The sequence below is a fragment of the Pinus tabuliformis genome, chromosome 1_2 (assembly GCF_031772625.1).
Source record: "Pinus tabuliformis cultivar Carrire ecotype Pingquan chromosome 1_2, CPIR1, whole genome shotgun sequence".
Classification (NCBI taxonomy): domain Eukaryota; kingdom Viridiplantae; phylum Streptophyta; class Pinopsida; order Pinales; family Pinaceae; genus Pinus; species Pinus tabuliformis.
The window spans coordinates 43,786,465-43,807,453 of NC_142298.1; positions in this window are offsets into that span (position 1 = coordinate 43,786,465).

The following is a 20,989-nucleotide window of genomic DNA, read 5'->3' on the forward strand; positions in this document are numbered from 1 at the left end:
ATAACTATATTAAAGCTCTAAATAAGAATAAATAGAAATAAAACAAAGAAAACAATAAAAAATCAGTAAAGCTATCAAAAAGAAAGAAATAAAACAAGAAAGCTAAAAATCAAAGTCGCATGTAGACACATGGAGTGTGTGCATGTGGTTCCCATCCAATGTTTGTTCTATTTATTAGATGGTGAGGAGGATGGGAGGCATTCCATCTTTCTGAGATTCTATCTTTCATTCTCTTGGGAGAATGGTGTTCTAAGACATAGGAGTCACTGGCAGTAGTACGTTGATTGAGGGCTCGGGGGTGGCCAGTTGTAGCAAATTCTTGCACAATTGAGCCTACGGTTGGGTAGAGAGTCGTCCCCAAAACCTTGTTGCAGTAAGCCTACTTCTACCACAGGTAAGCACTATTCATAGTTGAATTTAGTTTATTAATTACATGTTTATTTGGCTAGGTAAGTGCCACTCTGATTTAAATTTAATGTTAATTAGAAAAGTTAATTAGATATTTATTTTTGAACTGTTACATGGTCCACTTTGTTTACTTATTAATTCATTCAAGATGATGCAAACAAAACTTTGGTATGCAGAAAGTTGTTGATAAATATAAAACATTATGATGTTCATGATAGGAGATCTCGTATAATGGAGCTATTGTGGAGCAAGGAGACAATAAAAAAAGAACTATGACTTATATACTTTCTTTCTGATATATAAAAGAAATAATGGAGTTATTGTGTAACAAGGAGACAACCAAAAAAGAACTATGAGTCATGTACTCTCTTTTTGATATAAGGAAAGACTCACAGACTCTTTTTGATAATAAAATAAAGATTTTTTTCTTTAAAAAATGTTTGAATTGTCGCAATTGATTTGTTACAAATTAGATATTATAAATTTATTTAGTATTTGGTATTTCCTCCATTGAAATATTAAGTGATAAGTTTTTTAATTTAAAATTTTGCATGCATATAGAGAAAAACAAATCTAATCCCTTGTCAAATTAGGTGATAAGTTTTTAAACTTAAAATGGTGCATGTACATGGAGAAAAACAAATACAATCCTTTATAAGATTAAAGTGATAACTTTTTAATGGAGAAAAATAAATCTAATTCTTTTAAATTTTTTTAGGAAAAATCTATTTTAAACTAAATTTGAAGTAAAATTCCAAAAAATTAATATATAAGGTTTAATTAGGCTTACTTTTAATTAAATTGAGAAAATTCGAAATTTCCACATCAGTAGATAATTTGGAGGCAGTTAATTGAGGTGACATAGCTCTTGTCACTCAGCTAGCTTAGTAAATTCGAGTTAGAGGGCTTGGCGTTCAATTATGCATGTGTGATTGCTAATTTATAGCAATCCAATTCAGTTATTTCCAATTGTATTTAGTTAAACTAGTTCTAACAGTTAATAGACTAGTTGGAGGTCAGTTGTGCAGTAGGACAACAATCTAACTCGGATATCATCTAGTTAACTAATCAATCAACCAAAAATAGCTCATGGATGTAAGGAATTTGAATTGCTCAGTTGTGGTGGAGATTCCAAGGCAGTGTAACACCAGTTATAAACTAGTGTTGAGTGTACATGTGTTGCATGTGATCAATGATCAATCTTGGGGAATTGCGCAATCATTTTGGAGGAAATTTCTAAAGAATAGGGGCTATTTTTCTCAGGATTTGCGCAAGGAAATAGGAGCCTTGGTGAGATTATATTTGGCTAAGTGTTGGCTAGAGTCTGTCATTGAGTAGGAGAACAATTATCCTTTTGCAGGCTAAGCTCAAAGCTGGAGCTAGCAATTGTAATAGATTCTCTATTCGTCTTATTAATGCAAAGAGGCTTGAGGGGTTTTTCCCAGTTGGTTTCCAGTAGAAATCATTGTGTATTTGTGGTTTTTCATGTTTCATGTCTATGCATGTTGTTTTAGTTTGTCAATTTCATTCCGCAGATCAGCATAGTAGAATTGTGTCTCCTGATTTTAGATTAGATCTCTTGAGTAGTTACAATTCTATCAAATTTCTATATGGTATCATAACTGTAAGTATGAAAACTAATATTAATATTGATTAAGGTTTTGGGAATAATCTTAATATTGTTTAAGAAATTTTGTATATTTTGCACAACTAGAGGTCAATTGTGCAGTGGGACAACTCTATTAATTTTGTAGCATTTGATAAATAATGAGTTAGACTGTTATCCCAGTATAGCATCAGTTGTAAATTAGTGTAGGGTGTACAAGTGTTGCATGCAATCAATGATAAATCCTTGGGAATTGCACAATCAATTTGGAGGAAATTCCTAAAGAATAGGGGCTAATTTCCTCAATAATTGCACAAGGAAATTTTGAGAATTCTACAAAATTTGAAAATGTCTCATCCTTCTTCCACATGTGAAGATCCTACACTTCCTTGAGAGATCATCAGTAAAAATAACATAGTATTTATGTCTGGCAGTGGAGGTCGTCAAGAAGGGTCCACAAAAATCAAAGTGGACTCCCTCCAAAACTGCATTTGCTTTGCTATCTTGATCATGGAATGTGGATTTTACATACTTCCCCAAAGTACAACCTTTGCAAACATCTTGCTGCTCAAGTGATCTTTTAGGGAGGCCAATGGTTATTTGCTACATAATTTTAAGGGCACCATGGTGTAAATGGCCAAATCTTCTGTGCTAGGGTTCACCACCATCTCAACTCTACACTTTCTCTACCTTACTTCTTAATGCATCACAATTTTCCGCATCAAGTTTGTACATGTTTTTCACACGAACCCTAATCTGTTTCACTTTCCCAGTAGCTATGTATCTCAAAAAGTATTTCCCTTTAATGAAAATAACATGATAGCCAAGATCTTCCAAAACTGCTACAAAGATGAAGTTCTTCTTCAGGCTTGATACAAACATGAAATCTTTGAGGCGAAGAGGGGATCCAGACTCCCTCTTAAAGGTTACCATACTTATCTTGGTACAATGTACCTTCTGTCATCTCCAAGCTCAATATGCATCTTGAGGTCTTTATCCTCTAGGTCACTGAAAGACTCTCTAGACCCTGTCATGTGGAACGAGAAACCTGATTCTAAGTACCAGACACTCCCCATCACAATGTTGGCCATGCATGCAATCAGGGTGAAGTCTAACTCGAACTTTGAAGCCAATGCTTTACTTGCTACTTCTCCTGAGTTATTCTTGCTAGACTTTTTGTGTGAACACTTTGTAGCATAGTGCCCAAGTTCATGACAATTGAAGCATTTTATTTTGGACAAGTCTTTCTTCTTGCCTCCTTGGCTAGAATTTGGTTTGGTTTGAGATTTCTTCAATTTTCCCTTCCTTCCTTTCCCAACCAATGCAAAATTATCTTCATCATCTCCCTTGGATGAACCTCAATCTTTGGTATTTTTCTTCATTTCTTCTTGTACCAAGTTAGACCATAAGTGTTCCCAGTTTAGTAAATTTTCCCTTCCATTCACAGAGTTCTGGTAGTTGTGCCATGATTTTGGAAGGCTTAGAAAAGCTGGGCTCAATAGGTCATATTCTATAACATTCACACCAACCCCTCCAAGCTCACCCCAAACTTGTGTAAATCTGGTCAGATACTGCGAAATAGTATCATTTTTCTACATCTTAATGTTTCGATGTTTGTATTCTAGGGCTAATTTTCTATGGTAATTGTTATTTTGAATAGCTTAGTTAGTGCCTTCCACATGGAAAATGGTGTCTCTTTACCATGGAGATTTGAGACAATGTGTCTCTCACTCTCTCTAAGATTTTTCTCCTCGCCTTGGCTACATCTTTCTTCCATTGGGATAGGTTATGGGCATCCACTGATCCTGGTTTTGGAATGTCTATCTTGACATTATCCAACAATTTGTTATCATCAAGCACTTCTTCCATTTGATTCATTCAGGTAATGAAATTCGAGCTGCATTCCAAGACATACTCTAATCTCATCGATTGAAGGCCATTCTCCCAACTCTAAGGTAATCGTACTACACTGAAGCTGCAAAATCGAACCTCTTGAGGAACAAATTCAAAATTTTAGTTCTAATGTGAATCCTGCTCTGATACCATGTAGAAATTTGATAGAATTGCAACTGCTCAACAAATTTAATCTAAAATCAAGAGACCTAATTTTACCGTATTAATATGCAAAATGAAACTCACAATTTAGAACAACATGCATAGAGATGCAACAAGAAAAACCACAAATACATAATGATTTCTAGGGAAACCAAACTGGGAAAAAAACCTCAAGTATCTTTGCATTAATAAGATTAATAGAGAATATATTATAATTGCTAGTTCTAGCTCTTAGCTCAACCTGCAAAAGAATAATTGCTCTCCTCCTCAATGACAGATTTTGGCCAACACTTAGCCAAATATTATCTCACAAAGGCTCATATTTCCTTACACAATTCTTCAGGAAATTAGCCCATATTCTTTAGGAATTTCCTCCAAATTGATTGCGCAATTCCCAAGGATTGATCACTGATTGCATGCAACACATGTACACTCAATAATAGTTTAAAACTAATGTTACACTGCCTTGGAATCTCCACCACAACTGAGTAATTCAAATTTATTGCATGCATGAGGTATTTTTAGTTGATTGATCAACTAACTGGACAATCTCTAAGTTAGACTATTGTCCCACTTCACAACTGACCTCCAAGTAGTTCTATTAATTTCTAGAACTAGTTTTACTAAGTATAACTAGAAATAATTGAATTGGATTACTATAAATGTGAAGATCCATCCTAGGGTCCTCTAACTAAAACTTAATTAATTTAATTTAAACAAAATAAAAAGGGAAATAACTTATTTATAACTCAACATTTATTTTATGACAATATACAATTAAAATTTATTTACAACATATTAAACAAGTAAAAATTTCATTGCAACAATTTACATAAGTAATCAATAAATGGATGAATACATATTCCAATATCTTGGTTGAGATGCTTCTGACTCCGGGGATGCTCCTCTCGGCTACTCAACTGAATTTACTTTCCAGCCAACTAGGAATGATTTCCTAGCCCAAGGAACCTCCACAGGTTCCTCAGCCCTCTGAGCCCAAGTCCAACCAGTTGTAGTGTGTCCAAGTTAAACCAACACTCTCTAGATCCAAGCTTGAATTCTCTCATTTATCTCTCCATTTTCTCCCTTCTCTTTCTCTACATTCCTCCCTCAAAACAAAATCCTCCAAAACCAAAACCAAGACCAATGATCTCTCCCCCTCTTCTCTCATCCTCCTTCCCCTTTTATGTCTCTTCCTCCCATTCACCTCAACCACCTATCATTAATGACATGAGTACCCCCTCATCCTTTCATTTTAGTATCATTTACTTTTCTTACCATATTTTATTCAAAGTAGATTTGGGAAGACACTTTGGGAATAAAATATGGATATTTAATTTATAATTAAATTGGAGAATACCATATCTTTTCAAAAGTAAATTTGAGAAGACACATTGGGATATAAATAGTTAATTTGGAAATAAATTGGAGAAGACCATATCTTCTCAAAAGTAGATTTGAGAAGACACCTTCGGATATGCATATTTAATTTGGAAATAAATTGGAGAAGACACATATGGATATGGATATTTAATTTGGAAATAAATTGGAGGAGACCATATCCTGTCCAAGATCAAAATTGAGAAGACAACTTGGGAATTGAATAATAACAATAATAAAAGTCATATCAGTAAAATAAAATTACAGTTTCACCAATATTTTTTAATAGTTATGAGTCAATATTTTCAAGTTAATTAAACACTAATAAAAATTAGCACGATAGGATCAAGTAGGGCATTACATATTCCTCTACTTCATAAAACTTCATCACGAAGTTAGAGTGAAAAAGATACAAGGACTTCGAAAAAAGTTTGACAATAAGGCATAAAAAAATAGAGAGAGTTATAGTAGTCAAATTAAGTAAGTCAGGCACTGATACCACTTCCCATCGAGAGTCTCCAACTAATCTATATCCTCCTATCCTTTCTAACCTACTTCCACTCCTACCCTATCCATCTTCTGCTACTATATACTATCGCATCAACTATACCGATCTAACCATTGATAAAACCAATATGGTGGAAGCGTAGACTATATCAACCTAACTTCCCTAGTAGGCAACTGGAAATCATCATCACACATCTAGGGAAGCGTGTCCATCACTGCCCTCCCACGATTCCAAGTTTGGAGGTTACACAGTGGGAAATGCCTCCACCCCTCCTCACAACTACGGTCAACACTCTAATATGAACCACACTACAGCACCAGTTGGATACTTGTCATCGAATAATCCAGTCAAGTAGTCTTCTCACCTGCCATTTACATTTTACCCATGTCATAAGAGTGCATATCAATTAGATACAAAATGTAATAGAACAATGTACATCATACTATTCTTCATTGGATGTCTTGACATTCCCCATCGGAAGAGTGGATCATGGTTATCATATAGCTTTTTCCAATCTGCAGGTTAGTTCTCTTTCATGCATATACATAACAACAAAATATATATAGATAAGTGATCTTAAACATCATGTTATTAAGTCTAGTATCCACGTGTCAATTTTATACTTTATACTGGAAATAAATCTTACATTAGATAAATCATAATTTTGCTAAGTCATTCATTAGATAAATCATATCCACTTAAGCCATACATGAAACGACAATAACTATGATAAGTCATACACTAGATAAATCGTAACCAAGTAAGTCATACATTAGGTCATACATTAGACATTTCAATCAACAATACCTAATCCATCTAATGATTTATATAAGTAGTTTCACATGTCCAACTAAATGCATCAATATTACAAAGCATTCATAAATAAATAACATGGAACTACAGATAGACCCTTACCACAGGTAGTTATCTAAGTCAAAATGGGCATCACAGATGGTCAAAAAGTGAGGGGTAGTCATGACATATAGTCTCTGCATCCTCCCAGGTAGCAGATCCTAGGTTATACTTGTCCCACTGGACCTTAACCTGGTCCACCATGTGTAATATCCCTCCCCTTAATAATAAATAATAAATAATAAAAATAATAAATAATAATATAATAATAATATAATAATAAATAATAAATAATAAATAATACAAATAAATAATAATAATATAAATAGTAAATAATAAATCACTTAATAATAAATAATAAAAATCATAAATCATAAATGCTAAATAATAAATGATATTTAAAAATATACAAGGAAATAAATAAAAATAATAAAAATAAAAATAGTAATAACTATACTAAAGCTCTAAATAAGAATAAATAGAAATAAAACAAAGAAAACAATAAAAAAATCAGTAAAGCTATCAAAAAGAAGAAAATAAAACAAGAAAGCTAAAAATCAAAAGAAAAGTAAAGAAATAAAACAAGAAAGCTAAAAATCAAAAGAAAAGTAAAGAAATAAAACAAGAAAGCTAAAAATCAAAAGAAAAGTAAAGAAATAAAACAAGAAAGCTAAAAATCAAAGTCGCATGTAGACACATGGAGTGTGTGCATGTGGTTCCCATCTAATGTTTGCTCTATTTATTAGATGGTGAGGAGGATGGGAGGCATTCCATCTTTCCAAGATTCTATATTTCATTCTCTTGGGAGAATGGTGTTCTAAGACATAGGAGTCACTCGCAGTAGTACGTTGATTGAGGGCTCGGGGGTGGCCAGTTGTAGCAAATCCTTGCACAATTGAGCCTACGGTTGGGTGGAGAGTCGTACCCAAAACCTGGTTGCGATAGGTCTACTTCTACCACAGGTAAGCACAGGTAAGCACTATTCATAGTTTGAATTTAGTTAATTAATTACATGATTGCTTGGCTAGGTAAAGGCCACTCTGATATAAATTTAATGTTAATAAGTTAATTAGATATTTATTTTGGGCTGTTACATATGGTATCAAAGCTTTGGCTCAATGCTTAGGGCCTATGGGCATCTTAGAAAAAAAATTATTTTGTTGGAATTTTTAACTTGACTTGTTTTGAAGTTACAAGATGGTTACTTCCAGGAGGCCGCATATTTTTTTCTACAAACCCTCGCTATACACGTAAATATTTATTCAGTTTATAGTTACTGCATAGTTATATTTTGATGGTGTTCATTTTTAAAGTCATTCCTATGAGTAATCTCCACAGCTAATCTTATCATGTACATATTTTCATATCCGGGCTCCTTATTGTTGTCCCCTGCATCTTTACTGGTTGTTTATTCCAATTTTCTTAATCCAGAGACCACCCAATTATTTATAATCAAGTTTCTTGGGAATTGTTGGGGATTCTCAAGTAGAGCCCATGGAGGCATGGAAAGCTTTGTAATTGTACACAACGTAGGGTTTTAAAAGAGAAATTTTTTATTTTACCTTAATTAAATTAATCCATATTTTTTTTAATGAAGTGAAATAATTCAATTTAAATAGATAAAAAAAAGAAAGAAAGAATGCATGCAAGTAGTAGTTGTCCATAACCCCAGATTTTCTCTATTCTTGTAAAGCCCCTCTTTCCTTGATTATTAAAACCCTTGCGTGATAACCCATAAATTATTCCTTTTACCTTAGGGAGTTTCCTCCTAATATATTATGTGAATTTTAATGAAAACGAATTTACAATACTCGATTCTCTTCCGTGAAAGAATGAAATTCAATAAGATTTATTTAATGGTAAGTTTCGGTACTGTCAATATTTTTTTTGTGTGCCTCCACGCAGAGGGAACAGAGTTATGGATTATTAAATTTTGGGTCCTTCGAAAGATAGTCAAATACTTTAATTTTTAAGTTTTCTATCCTTATGTGATCCACCCCTCAATTGATGCAATTGCGAAGGAAGTTAAATTTCGAGAAAGCTCATGTTGTTTTAAATTTTTACTTCGAATATAGTTTCCTGTGCCCACCATGGCCTAGTTCACTCATGGTTAAGATTAATACAATCATTCTACTTAGCAGTTTTGGTTATCAAGCTTTGTCATAAACGACGAAGTCTATTTTTCTTTATTATTTAATAACTCGAGTTGTCGCTGAGTTAATTCGATTGTCCAGGTGTCATCGAGTCAGATTATTTTGACTTTACCAAATCCAAATACAAGTGAATTTTGACTATTATTTTGTTGAAGCTATTTTGGTAATAAATTTTGGAGTTACTCAACGTTTTCAGCTATTATGCCCCATTTTGTTTTTAATCTTCAAAGTGGGATTATTAGTTTTTACTAATCACGATGCGGGAATGCGTTATTCCTCTTTTCGTTCCTTGTGAGTGGAATATATGCTGGAAATTCATTTTCTTAAAGTTTATATTAGTCCTTGTATTTTATCTCATTAATATTTTCAGGAGGGGTATTTAAACGTTCATTTGAAAATTCTCTTTTACTATTTAAGGGATTATTCCTTCGTAATCTCATAATTAAAATACATTTTATTGAGTGAGTTTCAGATTTATTTCTATTGTATCCCATCTCCTTATTTAAAAGGGAGGATTTCTTGCGGAAGTGACTAACTCTTTAATTTAATTTTCATTTCATTGTATTTATATCTAATTTATTGGATTGCTTCACTTGGTCATTAATAAATCTAGACTTCATTGCTAATTGTTTGATCTCATTGGCTATTTGGTCTAAATTACATTGAGTAATTCATCTTTATCTCACTTGTGTTTTAGATTGAAGTAGTATATCTTTAATTTCCTAATTAGTAATCTCATCTACGATCATTTACTTGTGCTTTCATTTGCATAATTCTCACTTGCTCCATTTGTCATAACATATTATAAGTGAAGATTTTTAAGAGCACTTTCTATTAAGGCATTTGAGTTATTTTCATTTAATTGTCATTTCCTTTACTTACTTTATTGATTAATCCTTACATGCTTCATTGAATCATTGTTGAAAGCTAATAATCTTGTCATAAATCTTGATTACAAGTGAATTGGTATTTTTTTTTGAAGCATCTTGTTTTTAGAGATGAGGGTTTGACATTGAGAGAACCTGGTGACAATTGAGAGAGAACTCTGTGTGAGCTAACACAAAGCCAAATTATCTTCCACCCCTTTATTGGCAAGGAGGTCCGATAATTTATTTGCATTCCTTCTGATATGAACAAAAACAATTCCTCGCCCTTCTGCAATGATTGCTGCTAGTTGTTAAACACCGTGGTCCAAGCGCCAACAACTTTTGCATTTGTGAGCTGGAGAGCCACCAAGTATGCAGTTGGCTATTTGAGTGGGTGGAGATTATGTGATCGGGCTATGATTATTCCTTGGATGAGGAAATGGTACTATTAAATGGTACTATTGATATTATAGTGTGTGCATATTTCTCGACATTTTTGTCGAAAGGAACAATGGAATTTGCAGGAACACGCATATCCATGGCTGCAAGCTTACAATCTTATGTCTTATGCAAGCAATTTATGTCTTATCCGGGCAGTTAATATGGCTAAATGTATTGTAATTTAAGGGATTCGATATGGTGTTTCCTTCACGGGTGCACTTGCAGGCAGGCCATATAATTAATAAAATGATTTTATTTTGGTGTTGGGGAGGAATAACCTTCCCAATCATCTGATCCGGTTCTGGGTCAGGTGACAGTGTCTCTTCTTATTATGGTGTGGAATATTTCTTTGATGGTTTGATTTCTTAAATTTCCTGAGAGTAATTATTTAATAGCCATAAAAATCTCAAGATACATTCAATAAATTTGTTTAACGAGTTATTTTGTTAAAATCAGTCCATTTAGTTCTTCTAACATAAGTTATGATTGCTTAAACAGATACTTAAATATTTCACTCTACAGCACAAAATTTAATCTTTTAATCTTGGATACTGATAATCTACCCAAATTTGACGATGTATAATTCTCTAAAAGATTGCACTATTGAAATGGTATACTGGCATGTTTTTTGTAACAAATCTTTACTGCTAGTGTAACTACTCACCACCAGTTCATTTTACAACACAGTTTACATAGCACTTGATGTATTTGGATAATTGAAGTGGAAATTTGTCACCAATTAAAGTGCTCTAAAATAGTGAAATCTGTTCCAATTGACAATGGATAAACTCTGATATCTTATTACCTTTAGATGATCATTGTTCACTAGCATCTATTCATTATTTCATTGTTCAATCTAATCTAAAAACACAGAGATAACATTCCTTGAATGTTGATCATACTATTCACTAATTATTTGGGTTGGATTGTTGTTCTCATTGTCCTTTAGCAATAGCAGTTGCTTGGCATTTCTCTGGTCTATTATTGTAAGAACACAACTCTCTCAATATGATCTTCTAATAAATTTAATTTTACACTGCCATTGCCATTCAGATTACATGTATCTGCTCATTTACTACTATATTCTCAATGACAAATCGTACAGACTAGGATTTCAGTTTAGATGTTGAGTATAATGTTACATGAGGTTTCGTGATTCAAGTTTAATTACATATAGTGGATAAAGATGTCGAAAGAGAAATGGAAAGGAGAAACTTGCTAATGATAGTTCATGTGATTATGGCCAACTTGGATCGTAGAGAAGAAGTATCACAACAGGGGTAAGAAATCAATAAGAAGAAACAACTAATTTTAGAACGTAATGGAAGAGTTGGTATAATCATGACTTGGCACTCTAAAGGTATCACTATAAGGTCTATCTAAGGATGATGCACATAAAGAAGAAAATATTGGCAATCAACTAATGAACTTGAAAAATCAGGGTAATAATGAAGGTTATTTTAAGGAACCTGTAAGGTATGATAAATAGAATGATTGGAGAAGATAAGTTGTGTGCATAACGACATCTATAACAATGGGAGAGCCACATTGTAAAATTTTTCATAGGTGACTAACTATATGAATGAATTATGGATAACAAGACGTATGATAAGGATATTTTATTATGTTGATGTCTTAAAACAGGAAAAGACAAGTGGATTACACTTTGTAGCTATCTTAATGAATTTATTTATCAGGTCTTACCCAAGCTGGAAATAGTAACAACATTTCCAAGGTATATCAATGCTATAGGAGAGGAGGAAAAACCACAATGATTGGAGGTGAGAAATTCAAGTCAATTTAATAAAATAGAATGAAGTGAAGAAACTTCCATTTTTGAAGCCAATAGACATGGAATATTAGGAAATCAAGACAGGGAGAAAAATAAAAATATATCTATGAATATCAGATAGGAGAAAATGAAGGGATGTTTTATCAAGAAGGAAGTTCTTTTAAAGGTATTAATGAGTAGAGCTAGAAACATGATTGGTAATGGTCATAATGATGATCTACATATTTTAAAAATGTGAAGGTATGAAGTTGCATGATGACCAAATGATAATAAACGAGGAAGATATAGGAAGGAATGTTGCTAGAAATTTTAGACAGATACCTTGGGAAGGATTATGTACATAGTGACAAAAGAAGTGAAAGTCAACTAATAGAGATTGTACTTGACTCATTATTTCATGAGTAGGACTTTCCATAACGATAAAAGAGGTTGTTTCCACATTTAAGTTTCTCATGGAAAATGATGGTAGTAGTGTTTCCAACTGTTTCAAAATCTAAAATAATGATACTATTTAATAAGAAAGAGTCTTTTGCCCAACTTGATGAAACTGAATTTATGATAAAGCAATCAAGTGGTATTGAGATACGAACTTTACGAACTCGACGAGATCAGAAAATATTTATGTGGATGAAGCGCTAATTGTTAAATAAGTCAACATGGATTAACAAATCCTTGCAAGTAAATTAAGCATGATATAAAATTAAATCATGATGAAAAAATGTTTATATGCATTTGCATATAGCGGTATTGGAATCAGTAAGCCAAACGGTAAATGGATGTAAAATTAAAGGATTTTAATTTTGAGATAGATGATTTAAATAATGATGCTATCACTAGGAAGAATATATGACGAGAGATTAAGACTCAAGATGATGAGTCTCATGTGAAATTTAACGATGTACTTAGATGATTATACCATTGGTGTAAATAATCAACTACCTAGGAGAAAGAAGTCGAACTGATTATTGAAAATTAATTGACAACTTGTTGAAAACATATTGACGATGTTTCATGCTATCATGGTAGGAAGATAATGATGTACATATGGTTCTTATAGTGATAAGGTATCCATACGATAGTAGCGATATGCAGAGGTATTATGATGTTATGTCAAGATATATTGACATATTCATTTACTAAGTGATGATAGGTATTTAATGTTCAATACTCATGATGGATATGATATGCATAACGTGGCATAGGAATTATGATGCTATAATATGAGGATTATTGACATGTGGTTCATTTATGAGAAGTCATGATATGTCTTTAATATAATTATGTTGATGGTATAACTGAAGCATGCGATAGTTTCGTACAAATCTATGACATGCATGAGCATGCAGTTCCTTATTATTCATAATGTTGCAATTAACAAAGATGAATGTTCTTATGATGACATGCAAGAGTTGGCATGTGGATTATTTCCTATGATACTATGATGGTATGGTTAATGCATTGGATGCATGTGGAGATGTGATGATTCACAGGACTCCACAAATGGGACGAGAGGGCCGGTTTATTTGATGATCTCGTGCGAGCCCATACCCACGAGGGAGAATAAGTAACACCATATGGGCTGGGACAAAACTCAATCAACACTACATATGCCGGTGGTTCCTTTGTCTTGTGTATAGCTCTTGATGGATAGCTCTAGAAGAGCTATGGGACCATCTTGAGGAGGCCAAGTACCTGATGTTCTAGGCTAGGTGCCTGTTATTGGATTGGGATACCAAAGTCTGGAAGGGATGTAAAGGACTTCGATGCCTGAGGCCGTGCGCCTTAGTAGTTGTGGAGGGAGTGGGCCAACCTTGCGAGATGCCCAGGGTCATTGAGTACCAGACTGGATGCTTGCCTTGGGGCAGATGAGGTCTGAGTCAAGTGTGAGCCTTGGGGCTAGCCTTGGACTAGGATACAGACCGGGTCAGGCATAGCCTGGTGCCGAAAGTGGGAAAAAGGACAGAGATTCCTTGAGATTTCCCGGGGTGTTGGGGACTTTCGATGCTTGCTAGTTTTACTAGTTCAGCAGAGGGTGTTGGCAACATGAAGTAAATAAAATAATAAATAATAAATAATAAAAATAATACATAATACATAATTCAACATAACTTCGGGGCTAAGTTCCTTAAAGGGGGAGAGTATGTAATATCCCTCCCCTTAATAATAAATAATAAATAATAAAAAATAAAAAATAATAATATAATAATAAATAATATAATAAATAATAATATAAATATAAATAATAAATAATAAATCACTTAATAATAAATAATAAATGTTAAATAATAAATGATATTTAAAAATATACAAGGAAATACATAAAAATAAAAATAGTAATAACTATACTAAAGCTCTAAATAAGAATAAATAGAAATAAAACAAAGAAAATAATAAAAAAATCAGTAAAGCTATCAAAAAGAAGAAAATAAAACAAGAAAGCTAAAAATCAAAAGAAAAGTAAAGAAATAAAACAAGAAAGCTAAAAATCAAAGTCGCATGTAGACACATGGAGTGTGTGCATGTGGTTCCCATCCAATGTTTGCTCTATTTATTAGATGGTGAGGAGGATGGGAGGCATTCCATCTTTCCAAGATTCTATGTTTCATTCTCTTGGGAGAATGGTATTCTAAGACATAGGAGTCACTGGCAGTAGTACGTTGATTGAGGGCTCGGGGGTGGCCAGTTGTAGTAAATCCTTGCACAATTGAGCCTACGGTTGGGTGGAGAGTCGTCCCCAAAACCTGGTTGTGGTAGGTCTACTTCTACCACAGGTAAGCACAGGTAAGCACTATTCATAGTTTGAATTTAGTTAATTAATTACATGATTGTTTGGCTAGGTAAAGACCACTCTGATTTAAATTTAATGTTAATAGTTAATTAGATATTTATTTTGGGCTGTTACATAGCGACGTCTGAACTATCGAACCTTACTGTCCAATATGTGTAATGGTTCGACCATTATGGTTCCCACATCTGAGACTTGAAATTCCCTCCAATCCAGTTTGTGAGATTCATCAGAAACATAATGTCGTAAAATAGATACATGAAAAACATCATGAGTTTTATGCAAATGGGGTGGCAATACAAGATGATAGGAAACTGGTCCAATCTTCTCCTTGATCCTAAAAGGTCCTATAAACCAAGGTGAAAACTTCGTCCCTTTCCCAAACTGAATGGTGCTTTTGTTGGCTCAGCTATGAATAAAAACTTGGTATCCTACTTCATAACTTCGATCAGTCCTATCAGCATAACTCTTCTATCTACCTTGTGCTTCCTTTAACCTTTGTCGAATTTGTCTTACCTGTTCCTCCATTTCTTGAACTAATTCTGGCCTAACTATTACTCAGTCGTCAAACTTTTCCAAACTCAATGGTGTCCTACATGGCCTCCCATATAGAGTTTGATAAGGGGGAAACCCAATTGAACTCTGGTAACTGTTATTATAGGAAAACTCTGCTAATGGTAAGTACCTTTCCCACTGAGTCTGATTATCCATGACATACATTCTAAGCATGTCTTCCATAACCTGATTTACTCTTTCAGTCTGCCCATTTATTTATGGATGATAGGTAGTGCTCATGTTCAACTGAGTCCCTAGTGCTGATTGCAAACTTGTCCAAAACCTAGATGTAAATTGAGAGTCTCTATCAAAAATGATCTTTGTGGTAACCCATGTAGTCGAATAACTTCACTTATAAAAACTTGTGCCACATCAGTAACATCGTAAGTGTCTTTCACTGGGATGAATGGGAAATTTTGATCAACTTATCAACTACAACCAATATAACATTGTGCATCTATGAAGTGAGTGGCAAACCCACAACAAAATCCATAGAAATTACCTCCCATTTAGACATGGGGATGTCATGTGGTTTTAGGAGTCCTGCCAGATGGAGATGATAAACATTCACTCGTTGACATTCAAGACATTTGACGACAAACTGGACTATGTTGTGCTTCATACCTACCCAAAAGAAGAATTTCTTCATGCACACATACATCTTCTTCAGTCTAGGATGTGCACAATAGAGTGCTCTATGTGACTCTTCAAGGATGTTTGCTCTTATACCCCCTTCCTTAGGTATGTACATTCTCCCTTGAAATCTAAATAGTCCATCTGGTTCAAGGAGATATTCCTCAAACTTTGGTTGTATCTGCTTCCCACTCTGGAGTTTTGATATAACCTTTAGATACCAACTATCTTCAAAGAGTTTCTTCAACACACGTTCCCTCAAATTTACCCTCAAGGGTACTAGGAATAAGTTTTGTGGCCTCCTTCTTAGTGCACAGACCACCACATTCTCCTTTCCCTTAATGTATGAGATCCCAAAATCATTCTCACTCATGAATTCACTCCACTGCCCTTGTCTAGCATTCAAATCCGTTTGAGTGAATAGGTGCTTCAAGATTTGATGATCTTTTCTTAAATCAAATATTCTCCCCATGAGGTAGTGTCTCCACAGTTTCAAAGCTAACATAATTGCTGCTAACTTTAATTCATGGGTAGCATACACCTCGTCATGTTTCTTCAATTTTCTAGATGTGTAAGCTATTATTCCTCTTTCTTTCATCAATACTTCTCCCAATCCTTGCTTTGAAGCATCAGTGCAGACAATGAAGTCTATTTTCATGTCTGGTAATCAAAGGATCGGTGCATTGGTTAGTAACCTCTTTAGTTCACTGAATGCAGTGTCACATTCATATGCCCATTCATACCTAACCCCTTTTCATTGTAATGTGGTGATGGGTTTTGCAATCCTCGAAAATCCTTCCACAAACCTACGATAATAACTTGCTAGCCCCATAAAACTATGTACCTCATGAGCATTTTTCAGTACTGGCCAATCCATTATGGCCTTTACCTTTTTTGAGTCAGCTGAAATCCTTTCTCCTAAAATGATGTGCCCAAGATAATGAACTTTCTTTTGAAAGAAGGAACATTTTGACAATTTTCCATACAATTGATTTTCCCTTAAGCAAGTCAATACAACCCTTAGGTTCTTTTCATGCTCCCTTTCATTCTTGGAATACACAATAATGTCGTCTAGAAAGACTTGCACAAATTGGTCCAAATACTTCCTGAACACACCATTCATGAGGCTCACGAATATTGTTGGTGCATTGGTCAAACCAAATGGAACAACTACAAAATCATAGTGCCCAAACCGAGTTCGAAATGCAGTTTTTGAGATGTCACCTTCCTTAATCCTCAATTGATGGTATCCAAATTGTAGATCGATCTTTGAGAAAATCATTGCTCGCTTCATTTGATCAAATTGGTAATATATTCTAGGTATTGGGTACCTATTCTCTATTGTGGCTCTATTCAAGTCCCTATAATCTATGCATAGCCTTAAGGAACCATCCTTCTTCTTCACGAAAATCAGTGGTGAACCCCAAGGTGAAATACTAGGTCTGATAAATCGAAAGTGTAAAAGATCTTTTAATTGAATCTGCAACTCACAAAGTTATGGAGTTGTCATCCTATAGGGTGTCTTAGATATTGGTTTTGCACCGGGTTTTAAGTCGATTTTGAAATTGATCTCCCTTGTAGGAGGTAATCCAAGCTTAGGAAAAACATCCTTGAATTATAAAAAATTGGGTGTTGATCTAAGGAGGGTCCTTTCTGGTCACTTACAACCTTGACCACATATAGTTTACAACCTTTTCAGAGATAATGTTTTACCTTCATCATGGATATGAGTCGTAGGGACACTCCTCTATTGATACCACAAATCTCAATTGACCTACCTTCATCATCTAAACAAATCACCTTCTTTTTGAAGGTGTCTACCAAATCTCAATGAGCTTCTAACTAGTCCATTCCAATAATCACATCGTACGTCCCCAATGCTATGACGTATGCCTTCAACTTAGTTATACACACCTTGAGGTTCACATGACATTTGTCAACACTAGGTCCTACTGCTTGTTTTATCCCAGAAGCCATCTCAACTTTCTTAAAGTCGTCGTGCTCATAGGCCGCCAACACACATATTTCTAATGCAACTGGTGAAATGAAACTATCTGTAGCACCAGAATCAAACAAAATTTTAACTTTTACTTTGTTTATCATACCTGAGGTTTCTACCATGACAGATTGGTGTTCAACTTGTTGGTTATCAACTGCTGCATATATTCAATGGTGGCTACTTGCTCCCCCCATTGGTGCTTTTCCTTCTCTATGGTTGTTACCAATTTGCAACTCAGGATAGTCGTGATGGTAATGAGGTCCCCGCATCTCCAACAACTGATGCATGGTAGACTTTGAAAAAAATGTTGTGGATTTCTTTGGAAAGAGTTCCTTCCCTTGGTACCCCTGCCCCTATTTGTCGCTCCTCGCGTATGACCTTGATTTGCAGGAGCCCTTGAAGCTGCGGGTGAAGCTGCATTGGTAACCATTGAAATCCCCACTGTCGGTGCTTTGGGTACAACCTGGTTTCCATATGGCAGTGGCCTCAAACTTCTGCCCCTAGAGAAGGTGTGAGGGGCCTTCCCCATAAACCTTGGTTGTTGTGGAAAAATGGTTTTGTTTCCACCCTTTAAATATAAGTGCTCTTCAACATAATGAGCATGTTCCACAGCTTTTCCAACTGAGGATGGTTTCCACATCCACACCATTACCCTAATCTTAGGGGTCAATCCATAAATGAAATGATCTGCTTAGCGCTGATCAATATCCATGTAGGAGACATACTTGACCAATTCCATGAATCTAATATCATATTCTTCTACCGTACGATTTCCTTGTACCAAAGCATGGGAGGCTCCTATTTGTTGTTCTTCATAATATGCTAGTAGGTAATTTTTCCCCAATCTCTCCTCAAATAACTCCCAAGTAATTTTGTCCAGAGTGAGGTGTAGTTGACGCTCTAAGTTACCCCACCAATTCAGAGCATTATCTCTGAGTTGGAATATTGCTATTTTAGCTTTTGAATTGGAAGTATAATCTCTTAGTGCGAAGCACCTTCTCATTCCTTCTAACTAGGCTTTTGCTCGTTTGCTGGCACGACCTAAAGCAAAGTCTGGGAACTGAATATTTTGGAGCTTCCTAGTAATGTCCTCAATTGGAGGTCCTCTATCAGAGTCTCTTGATCCCTCAAGATTTCCCAACCCTGATGGAGGGTGCTCCACTTCCACTTCAATTGTTTGGCACCCTCTTAAAGTCTCATTAATTGCTTCTAGGGAACGCAAGATGAGAGCTAGCTCTGGTGATGACAATGGGTTATTTGTAGGAGGTCCTTGTGATGATCTTCCTTAACTTTGATTTCCTCGCGTCTTCACCATTTTGAATTGTTCAATTATCTGTTCCATACGAGACTTATTGTTGCAACTTAGGACTTACACACATATATATAAAATGAGACACACACACACACACACACACATATATATATATTTACTATACTCATAAATTAGCCTTATTAATGCTGGGCAGATCCCCAAGGATCTACTAAGTCTTCTCATGCGTGAGCTCTACATAACCTTCAAATTTTCTATTGATACTAGTTAGGTTACTAGTGTAATGTACGTGTCAATCACGCTCTGATGCTTTATTAACACCAAATTATTTAGTAACCATAATTATTTATTAATATTAAAGTTAATTAACAATTTGGTTTAAATAATTAAATTAAATACTAATGTGAATAATACCCTTTTAGTCATGCCTCCTTTTTATGGGAATTAGTTTCTCCTTCCCAACCTTTATACTATGTTTTAAAATCATTTATGTCCATTTTATGAATCTTAGGATTTCCTAGGGAACATATAAAAATTGGTCGTTGAAGCAAGGTTTTAGCAAATAACCATGAATGTATGTTGTATTTTGTTTTTTTCATCACATCATAGATCAATACCAAGTGGTTTTTTCAAATTACATTACTATAACTCTTTCAAATCTCTATAATTCCTAAATGACGATAATATAAAAGAATATATCATTCTAACTAAATTTCTCCAGATGATATATGAGCAGAAACAATTTTATGTTTATTGCAATATTAGTTTCACAAATGATCTTCTCATAAATTTATGTCATAGTTGAATAAGGATCACAAAATAATATGTGTATTATCTCTTCTCAAGTTTATTTATTATTATTGTTATTAAATTTTTTTTAACACTTATATTTTTATGTTAAAAACTTTGAATCATGATTTTTCCCTTAATATATTTCCCTTAATATACACATTCTAAAAGTAAATTCAACTAAGGTTAAAATATTATGCGTAATTCAAACCTAGATAAATATGCTTTGAATTTAATATATATATATATATAACCAAGGTCATATAAATAAATTATTATTATTATTAAAGATATGTCTCCTATATTAACAAATAATAAAAGTAATAAATGCAGAATATGTAAATCCATACAAGTTTATATATATATATATATATATATATATATATATATATATATATATATATATAATTCAAAGTAAAAAGAAAAAAAAAAACATGAAATATTAATAAGATAAGCTAATAACTTATAACTAATAAATATGCAAGTTATTTTGTCAAAAAGTTAATATTATCTGTTATAAAATTACCTATTATCTATTATGTATAAGTTGGCAAATTTACCTTAAAATTATTACACATATTATTAACAAGTATTATTGTGAGAAGGTTAAAATTTTCATAAATAATTTGTCAAATTTATTTTAGAATCTAATATGTTATATATGTTAATTTACATTATAACAAAACTAACCATAAAATTCTAAACATATTGTTTAACGTATATGACTCATGAATACCATGGGTCAATACCATAGGTTCTCATAAACATAGAGCTCAAAACTAGATAACTTCACCATGTCTAGTTTACTTTATTATTTTAGTTCAAAATCATTTTTTTAAGTAGAATCATTTTTAATTTTCTTTTATATATATATAGATAGATACCATGTAAAAATGT